Source organism: Heteronotia binoei, chromosome 9 (assembly GCF_032191835.1).
Source record: "Heteronotia binoei isolate CCM8104 ecotype False Entrance Well chromosome 9, APGP_CSIRO_Hbin_v1, whole genome shotgun sequence".
In the NCBI taxonomy this organism is placed as follows: domain Eukaryota; kingdom Metazoa; phylum Chordata; class Lepidosauria; order Squamata; family Gekkonidae; genus Heteronotia; species Heteronotia binoei.
In genome coordinates this window covers 55,716,829-55,726,405 of record NC_083231.1, presented here as the reverse complement: position 1 = coordinate 55,726,405, position 9,577 = coordinate 55,716,829, and the positions used below count along the sequence as shown (strand labels likewise).

The window sequence follows — 9,577 nt, the reverse complement described above, 5'->3', positions numbered from 1 at the left end:
TGGGGGAAGGCGGCAAGGCTGCGGGGGCAGGGCAGAGGAGGGAGGAGGAAATGGGGGGAGGAGGTGCTGCAGGGGGCGGCTGCTGGCTTTGGGGCCATGGTGGGCCGGCCAACCCTGGGGCTGGTCCCTGGGATAAAAAAGGTTGGGGGCCTCTGCCATAGGGTATAATGGCGAATTGATCAGCAGGTATCTGGGGCTTTGAAGGGGCTGTTGTTTGAGGTAGATGCACCAAATTTGTAGCATATCATCCAGTGCCTCTCCCCAAAATACCCTCCAAGTTTCAAAAAGATTGGACAAGGGGGTCCAATTCTATGGGCCCCTAAAGAAGGTGTCCCTATCCTTCATTATTTCAAATGGAGGGAAAGCATTTAAAAAGTGTGCAGTCCCATTAAATGTGATGGCCAGAACTCCCTTTGTAGTTCAATTATGCTTGCCACAACCTTGCTTCTGGCTCCGCCCCCAATATATCCTGGCTCCACCCCCAAAGTCTCCTGGCTCCATCTCCAAAGTACTCAGATATTTCTTGAATTGGACTTGGCAACCCTACCTGGACTGCCTTTTTATGGATACAGGAAGGGGAAGAAGCATACAAACGCTTGGGACTCTTTAGCTTGGAGAAACGTCGACTGCAGGGTGACATGTAAAGGTTTACAAGATAATGCATGGGATGGAGAAAGTAGAGAAAGAGGTACTTTTCTTCCTTTCTCACAATACAAGAACTCGTGGACATTCGATGAAATTGCTGAGCAGGCAGGTTAAAACGGATAAAAGGAAGTACTTCTTCACCCAAAGGGTGATTAACATGTGGAATTCACTGCCACAGGAGGTGGTGACGGCCACAAGTATAGCCACCTTCAAGAGGGGTTTAGATAAAAATATGGAGCACAGGTCCATCAGTGGCTATTAGCCACAGTGTGTGTGTATATATAAAATTTTTTGCCACTGTGTGACACAGAGTGTTGGACTGGATGGGCCGTTGGCCTGATCCAACATGGCTTCTCTTATGTTCTAAGCCCCTCTGGATCAAAGTCAACCTATGTTAGTTCTTGGATGGGATACCACCAATGAAGTCCAGGGTTGCTGTGTGAAGGATGGTAATGCTGAATCAGCCACAACACATTATGCAACAATTTTTGTTGCAGGTCCCCTCTTGTATAATTTCACAAAAATTAAGTGGCCTAGTGGTATGTCCAAATTGTTCAGCAGCCTTATTCAGAACAGAGTGTTTGGAAATTATCTGATAACGATCATTAAATTGAACTGGTTTTTAGTTCCACTAATATGATATGACGACTGTCAGCCAATGTTTAAATACATTGCTTTTCTTCATTCTGCCTGCCAGAACAACATGGCTAGTTGGGGTGGGGGGGAAACACACCATTAGAATGTAAATGTCACATCAGTTTCAGAGAAGACTCATAATCTGGGCCATCTACATTATGTAAGGTGACCATGGTAACAGTCCCTCTGAGGGGGAAACTAGCTCTCTGCAGTTTCCACAGAAACTGCTCCCTGCTGAGCCAGGTGCCTGGGAGGAAAGGGAAGTGAAAAGCGATAAAAGGAATCACAAGCTCTCTGAAGCACTCGCATGCTGCAGCAAATGGGACTGTATATTGCCTCCATTTATATCTGCACTACTTTTAAATTCCAAGACTGTTGGGTTGTCTGTAACCTGCAGCCTAAAACTCTAGTGCTCTTGGACCTATGGAGGTGGTTTTGTAGCTTGTGGTTTGGAAATGCCGCTCCTCCAGAGAAAGCTGAAGCCAACCCCTTCCACTTCAAAGGAGCAGAATCGCTTTGCATGGGAGCATTGGACTGGTAAATGAGAACACGACTACTACTTCCTGGAACCAAACATGCAGCAAGGGGGGTGGGGGATACTGAAATTGGGGGAGGAGGGCGGACTAAATCTAAATCAAAATTTTAAAATAAACAAGAGGGGTGCCGAAATCCTTCAGATAAATGTATTATTAAATACAAAAACCAACATAAGCACATCCATTTCAGTTGGTTAGCCGTTTGTATGTCGTAATAGAACAAAACTGGAGGCCAGACCAACTAAAATTTCCATGCCATAAGTTTCCGTGAGTTAAAGCTCAGTTCCTAAAATAGGCATGTTTGTGTTTGTGTGTGATTCTGTGTTAAGCAATGCTTGCAAGATTATATTAGCAAAACCCTTTCATTGCAACAAAACAGCACTGGTTTATTTTCTAGTTCAAGGGGGGATATTCTGTGACGTCCACTGAAAGCTTAGTGCTGGCAGAACTGCAGATTAACGTGCTGGCTATTTCATCTTCTCCTGTCACCCCATTTCCTCTGTATGGGGGGAGAAAAACCTGACGTGGTTATTAAATCTGGCAGCTGGGCATGCACATGGGAAACAAGTGGAGCTGAGAGCATATATAGAAAATCCTGAGTCGCTTTTAGCGCACAGCCTCCTTTTCGCTGCTTCGGGGCTTGAAAGCCAATTCAAAGGTTCTTTCCCTCCGTTGTAATCACTAATCGCTGGATCAGTGCGCAAATATCACAAACGATTGCAGATGTAAGTATTGTTTGCTACTTGTTTTCTACTTTCAGATTACCAATTAAGGTTGGGTGGGTTTTTTTGTTTTAACTTTGGAATTTCATGTTGAAAGACGAATGTGATGAAAGCCAATCGAAGAGGACTCTGAATTTGCAATATTGAACTGATTTTCAATGCAAGCAATTAAACGAAACAGGTTTTGGTCCTCTGATGGAACACGTAGTTGTGTTTTGAAGTGAGTAGATGATGCTGTTTCACGAAGAGAAATCAGCCTCAAGCCATTTAGAGAGGGTTGTTTTTTTAATGGCTAGATTTAAGGAGGAACTATTTATTTCTTAAAACAAAGTGAAATTTGTTGTTGATGATGAGCAATCCCTAGCTACAAAAAATGCCAGAATTGTGACTGAGTAATTCTGCCCCATCTGGTTGGGAAAACCTGAAGCAAACAGTCATTATGAGATTCTTTAAACCCTTATTGGAAGGGGGGGGGGGCAACCATGACCACAGAATGGTGAGCCGTGGCTGTTTCTCATCAAGCCTTTTCCAGTGTTTAGATTTCTGCCTGGGAGGAGAGTAAATGAGGAATGATGGTCCTTGAGAAACACTGGAGCTGGCAAATTTCTCTCAACACTTCTTAGCCAGAAAGATTATTCTCTCACCCCCACTCAAGTTATAAAGGCTGTACCTGATAGTTATTCGGGGTTTGTGGTCTTCTGTATGTCTACACTAGTGGGGTGAGATTACAATGGGTAGATGCACCATCTTATTACAGATGAAATCAAACGCTGAGGGGGGAACAATTGGCATCACTGGTCCTTTCTGTTCTCTTCTCTGATAATGGCATGAAAATCGCCTGCCATTTCCAGTTTTGTTTGAGTTGTCATGTCCTGTTTGTTTGTTTCACAGGATGTGTTATTTACTGTGGGTTCAGACACTGCATCTGACTTCCCAGCTGTGTAGTGATGTTATCACTGCAGTACTTTCATGTGCTTATTATTAAAAGGAAGGGAGCTTGAAGTGAACAGGCTTTCATTTCAGAGGATCTTCTGAACCATGCTTGGGATCATCAGGCATGTGCCAAGGGTGTGTGCACTACCTTCTGCCTGGATTCATGTGCAGATTCTCTTCATTTTCAGACTGCAATTACCGTCTTCTGCTGTGATCTCTGAACTGGGCATATGTGGTTACTAGCTTCCAACTAATGGCTTGATTATTGTTTTTCAGACATTATAGTAAAAATGGCTATCACTGTTTGAGAATGGAGCTAGGAATCCATGTGGAAGAAGACAGCACATATCTGTAGCATGCTAGGTTTGAGACTGTGTTCTGCTACAGAAAACAGAACAATAAATATATCCCTGGTTTTGCTATAAAGAAATGCTGCAGCCTCTGCATCAATGCGTGCTTGGGCAGGATCCTCTGCTGCCCTTCTTTTATCATGCAGCCACACCCTGTTTGACCTTCTGTGAAAATGGTTCTCTCATGACAGTGGATCAGAATTTGATTTCTCCAGTCTGACTTGGCAACAGCCTTAACTGCTGAGACGATGATGCCCTCAGGCACTAAATGTAGTGAAGGAGAAAGAAATTGGGAAATCTAATCCAATATTAAGCAAGATTAATAGAAATTTAGAAATATTGTGTGTGGGAATAATTCAGAAGGCTGTCTTGTAATTTTATTAAATGTAGTTTTGACTGTTCCTTCATGAAGTTTATGGAAGAGGGCTTAAAACTGAGACATTTCAGAATTCCATACAGGATTTTTCTTTCTTGGATCCTGAATAGCAGATTCGAAAACTGTGGCTGCATTAATAGATACATTCCTTTCAGTCAGCTTCATATTATTTTATATTTATATTATTTCATATCTGCAATCCATTGGCCAGTAGTTAATTAAAAAATAGGGCATTTGTTTTTCAAGCAACCTCCTCTCAGCATGGAAATTTAGCCCATATTTCTAATGAACATGGATTGGGTGTGGTTACTCAATAGTATACATATGCAGATATATTCTGTTACTAGTTGATTTCTTCCACGCTTGTCCTTTGGTATTCAAATAAGCTTCATCACTGAGCTCTGGCTGCAAACTGATACTGGCAAAGCGTAAATAAAGTTTGGTGTGAGACACATATGTGCAGCAAAACCTAAGCAGTGAAATCCTGAAGTCTAAATAGGCATGTGTGCTTATGCATGAAATGATGTATTAAATGGGTTTAATACTGCATCTCCAAAAGAGTGCTTGACTTTCTGTCACATTCTTTGAGTTTGTTGGAATATTCATGCAGACAAAGGAGCCTAAATAATGTAATAGAGGGAAGAATGACTACTAGGAGTGTTGATAAAGGCTAGCTACAGGGATCACAGGAAAAATGGGGGTGAGTGGAGAAACTCACTGCTGTTCTAAGGGCTTATGTTGTAGTCTAAACTACAGGGAAAACCACAATGTTTACATTTTTTGTGATCTAATCCCAGTGGGCTCTAAATTAGTATCTGTCACATTGTGTGCATGCTCCTTTGCTTGCATAACTCATGCTGCATCCTCTCCACCATGTAGAGGACAGAATACACCTGTTTTCTATGCTTGTCTGGGTTAGGTATATTATTTTTCATCAATAGAGAACTAAGTGGAAAAGTAGGCAGAGAAAATCCTGTGTTAAGAGTTGAGAAAATCAGCTTTGCATTTTGCTAGAAAGATTCATACTAGCTGCATGGATTTTTTTTTATCTTTCATATATAATGTATTATCTTTCATATATTTTTCCTTTGTGGAAAGAAAAAGCTATATCAGAATTCCTGATATCTTGGTGTGAATCACTTCTAGTCTTTTATGTATTAAATGTGAGTATGTACCCTTAGTAGGAAGCCTGTGTGTTTTAGTTTTGGATGTGAGAGAGAGGCCCATAGTCAGGGACAGTGACTGAAAAAGCCTTTCCATAGGTCCTGGCCAATATTTTGGCTAAGATCAGCTGCTACAGAAAAGACCTATGCCTGGATCAAAGCTCAGGCAGGCTAGTGTGCATGAAAGATGGATCTTCAGATGCTTCAAATAATTGTGACTATGGCTGCAGTCCTCTACACATGTATCTGAAATTCCCACTGAATGTAGTAAAACTGAGCAGATGTGCATGAGATGGCACCGCATGACCCGCTTCATTGTTTCATTGAGACTAATGATTGCTGTACATAGTGCAGTAGTGCATTCTAGATGGGACTTATGTATGAGTCATTGTGGCCAGATATCTCCTGCCTAGAAAAGGTGGCAGCTGATGAACAACCCAAAGGCCTTTGGACCATACCTGTCACTATCCAGAACCAGCAGTGAATCCAGGAGTGATTCCAAGACAGTGACCCAAGAGAAATATCAACCCTTACAACAAAAATACAACCACCACCTCCAGGTTTTTCACCCATCAATTTCTGGAAGTGTGCTGCCAGCACACACATTCAAGAATGGAATGTCGAAGCCTATAGGAAGTTAAGTGGTGGCCTCTTAGATAATACCTTATTGTAGATTTCTTCTTTAGATGCCAGAGTACCCTGCCCTTTCTTAGAGATAAATGTATAACAGTCCCCCTGTGGCAGCCATTTAGCGTTGCCAACCCCTAGGTGGGGCCTGGAGATCTCCTGGAATTACAAGTCATCTCCACATGACAGATAAGTTCCCCTGGAGGAAATAGCTGCTTTGGAAGGTGGATTCTATGGCATTATACCCCCCTGAAGTCTGTCCCCAGATTCCACACCAACTCTTCAAGAATTTCCCAAGCCAGAGTTGGCAGCTCTATAGCCATGTTTTCCAAGCCTTTTTACATTCCATTTTGAACTGGGACAGACTGATTCAACTTGAACTCTGCCTGCATTTTTGATAACAGATATCAGCATATGTGCTTGAGGTCAGGATGCCCACTCAAGAGACAACCTTGTTCTGGTGAAATTGTTTACACAAAAGCCTGCTGGCACAGCAGATCTGAACACTGATGGGAAGTTTTGTGAACACTCACTGACTTTTGCTCACAAAAAGGATGGTCTGGAATGTGGCAGGTGGAGAAGCTGAAAATGATGCCAAATCGGCCGCTTTGCTTTACTATTGCTTGTTTTCTAACCTGCTGTCCTTCTGTAATACAATTTAGTGAAAGGATACATTTTTATTTTCTGTGGGAGAGTTAATTTGTATCAGAATTCTTCCTTTTACGGGCAACCAGTCAGGAAGCCCTTGGTCCTGAACAGCTATGTCTCCCCAAAATGGGAAGCTTACATGCTTGCTGTCTGACAAATCTTAAAGATTTTATTATGTATATTTAATTTGTCAGCCACTTTGGTAGTCCTTGTGAGGAAAGAAGGGCATGGTATAAATTTTGTAAAACAAATACAAATTAATATATCCAGACTAAATTGGCAGTTTCTGTGGGTTGGGAGGCACGGAGTTAGTTGGTACTCCTTTGGCTTTAGTACCCTAGACCAGAGGATGGTCGAATATGGGTGGGATGGAGGCTGTCTCTATGAACACCTTTGAAAAAGATCAGTGTCACACAAAACTGGATGTCCAGTATTCAACTGAAAAATGCCATTGGGTATCATCTACTATGGATCCAGACTTAATTTTCCCTCAGCAGCAGAGAAAGTTCCTGCCTCCCTTCTTGCACCGCAGCATCCTGATCTCCACAAAATGCTGTTTCCTGGGGATGGGGGGGAGGGATCTGCAGCAGGAAAGGGGGAAACTGCCAATTTAGTCTGGATATATTAATTTGTATTTGTTTTACAAAATTTATACCGTGCCCTTCTTTCCTCACAAGGACTACCAAAGTGGCTGACAAATTAAATATACCTAATAAAATATTTAAGATTTGTCAGATAGCAAGCATGTAAGCTTCCCATTTTGGGGAGACATGGATGTTCAGGACCAAGGGCTTCCTGACAGGTTGCAAAAACCCAAGCAATGAGGCTTAAACCTGGTTAAGGAGTGAAATCAATAAGTGCCCAATATGGATTAACCTTAACTGCTCATGATGCAAGATAGATGCAATTTGCTTGTATTGCAATCAACATTCTGCTGATGTGTACAAATCATCACTTGGTCTGAAGCAGTTTTGTTGTCTTAAATTTCCAACTACTGTTTCTTTGCATAGTGACATGGCCAGTAAACCTCTCCACCATCATTTACATAAACTACAAACTGTCACTGCAGTTTGATGAGGTGCAGAAATGTATTTTTCTTAGTCCATTAATAAAATTAAAATGATTAAAAGGCAATCATAAAGCAGCAGAATGTGGCATGTAACATGGCTTCTGCATGTAAGGCTAATTGTGATCACTCCTGCCTGCGCCTCATCAGCCATGAAATTTGGTACTTAGGAATCAATGATTATTGATGGGGGGAAAAGCAATTGTTTACAATGTAATTACTGAGATGCTGGTGGCAGTTCAGTTTATGCTGACCTTGGTACTTTGGGCACAGAAAATAAATAAGTGTCTCTAGTTTATTATGTCCAGTGGCTCATCTCCAGACCTGTGATCACACAACAAACTGTGCTAAAGAAACTTTTAGCATGCCGTTTTTAAAATAGCTAATTTTTGCACAGCTGTCTTTGTAGAATCAAACTTGGATGTCTTTAGTGCCATGCCATGTTTATGTTTATGCCATGCCAGGTATTCAAGCCTTCTATTAAATAGAAAAACCACTTGGATACACTTCCCTGGTAAATTAGTGTCAGTGTTTGCCAGATTATCAGTTTGGATTCCTTGTCTGGGAACCTTAAAATTCTTGGGGTTTATTCAGCAATATTGTATGGAGTAGCAGAAAAACTTGCACCCATCTGATTTCTCTCAGGAAGCAGTAACCCATGTTTAAAGGGGGTTGTGTCTGATTTTTTTTTTGAAGGAAAAACAGCCTGTTCTGCATTTCATCTCAGTCATCCAGAAGAGCTGCTTGAAATCATAAAAGCAGCAAAGCTGTAGCAGACAAATGGTTAACCCAGTTCTTCTTGTTTCCCACAGTGGTTAACTAGATGCCTTGGTGAGGTATAGAGGCCCTTTTGTTGCCTCCCACCATCACTGGTATTCATGTCCCTGAACATGGAGGTTCCACTTAGCCATCATAGCAGATAGTCATCAAGGAGCTATCCTCCATGCATTTGTTGAACCCTTTTAAAAGCCATCTCAGGTTAATGCTAACCAGGCCTACCAGAAAATTTTCAATGGGGGGGGGGGGGCCACAGAATAAAATTTCAGATGGAGGGCCCCCCTGCTCTTGCGGCCCCCACTCTCTCTGCTGCCGCTTCTCTGGTGGCCCCTGCCCCCTCTGCAAGGCCCCTCCCCTCCCTTCTCACCCTGCAAAGCACCAGCTCCTCCTGGGGCTCTTTCCAGGCCTCTTCCCCCACTCCTCTGCCAGCCTTCCAGCACTCTCCGGAGCTTTAGCACTGGGGCCATGGTGAAAGGAAGCACCAGCAAGCCCTGCAAAAGCGCCTGGCGCCTCTGCTACTTCCTCCCTACTTCCCTCTCTGAATTGTGTGGGAAGGAAGTAGGGAGGAAGCAGCAGAGGCGACGGGTGCTTTTGCAGGGCTTGCTGGTGCTTCCTTTCACCGCGGCCCCAGTGCTAAAGCTCTGGAGAGCGCTGGAAGGCCGGCAGAGGAGCCGGCACTTCATAGAATGAGAAGAAGGGAGGGGGAGGTGCCGCTTGGAGGAGAGTGGGGGCCGCAAAAGTGGCAGGGAGTTTGGGGGCTGCCAGAAGGGGCCACACTAGTCAAAGGGGGGTTCAATGGAGGGGCTGTGCCCCCCCCGGGTCCCCCGTGACTATGGGCCTGATGCTAATGTTGTGTCAAGCAGCCGCTATTATATCCATTTGCCCTGAGCAATTCTGGATTTTCCTGTATTTGCATACAAAAGAGTCTCATACTTTGTACATAGTTCTTTCATTCTCATGCACGTTTCAGACTGAGGGCTGGTCCTGAGCATGGAGTCTTGGTAGCAGCACCTAAGTTTTTGGAACTGGTTACTCATTGAGATCCATGAGATCTGGGAACTAATCGTTGCCTTTAACAGCTCTGGAAACATCTGTTGT

The 9,577-nt window shown here is 43.2% G+C and overlaps 1 protein-coding gene across 1 annotated transcript in view; it reads left to right on the top strand.

Annotated features, from left to right (window-relative positions):
- The first annotated feature begins 2,428 nt into the window (after positions 1-2,428).
- Positions 2,429-9,577, top strand: part of TRIM2 (tripartite motif containing 2) — an 87,137-nt gene continuing 79,988 nt past the window's right edge. The window contains exon 1 of the mRNA XM_060246633.1: positions 2,429-2,542. The gene's annotated coding sequence lies outside the window, so the exon portion shown is untranslated. The remainder of the gene's footprint in view (positions 2,543-9,577) is intronic.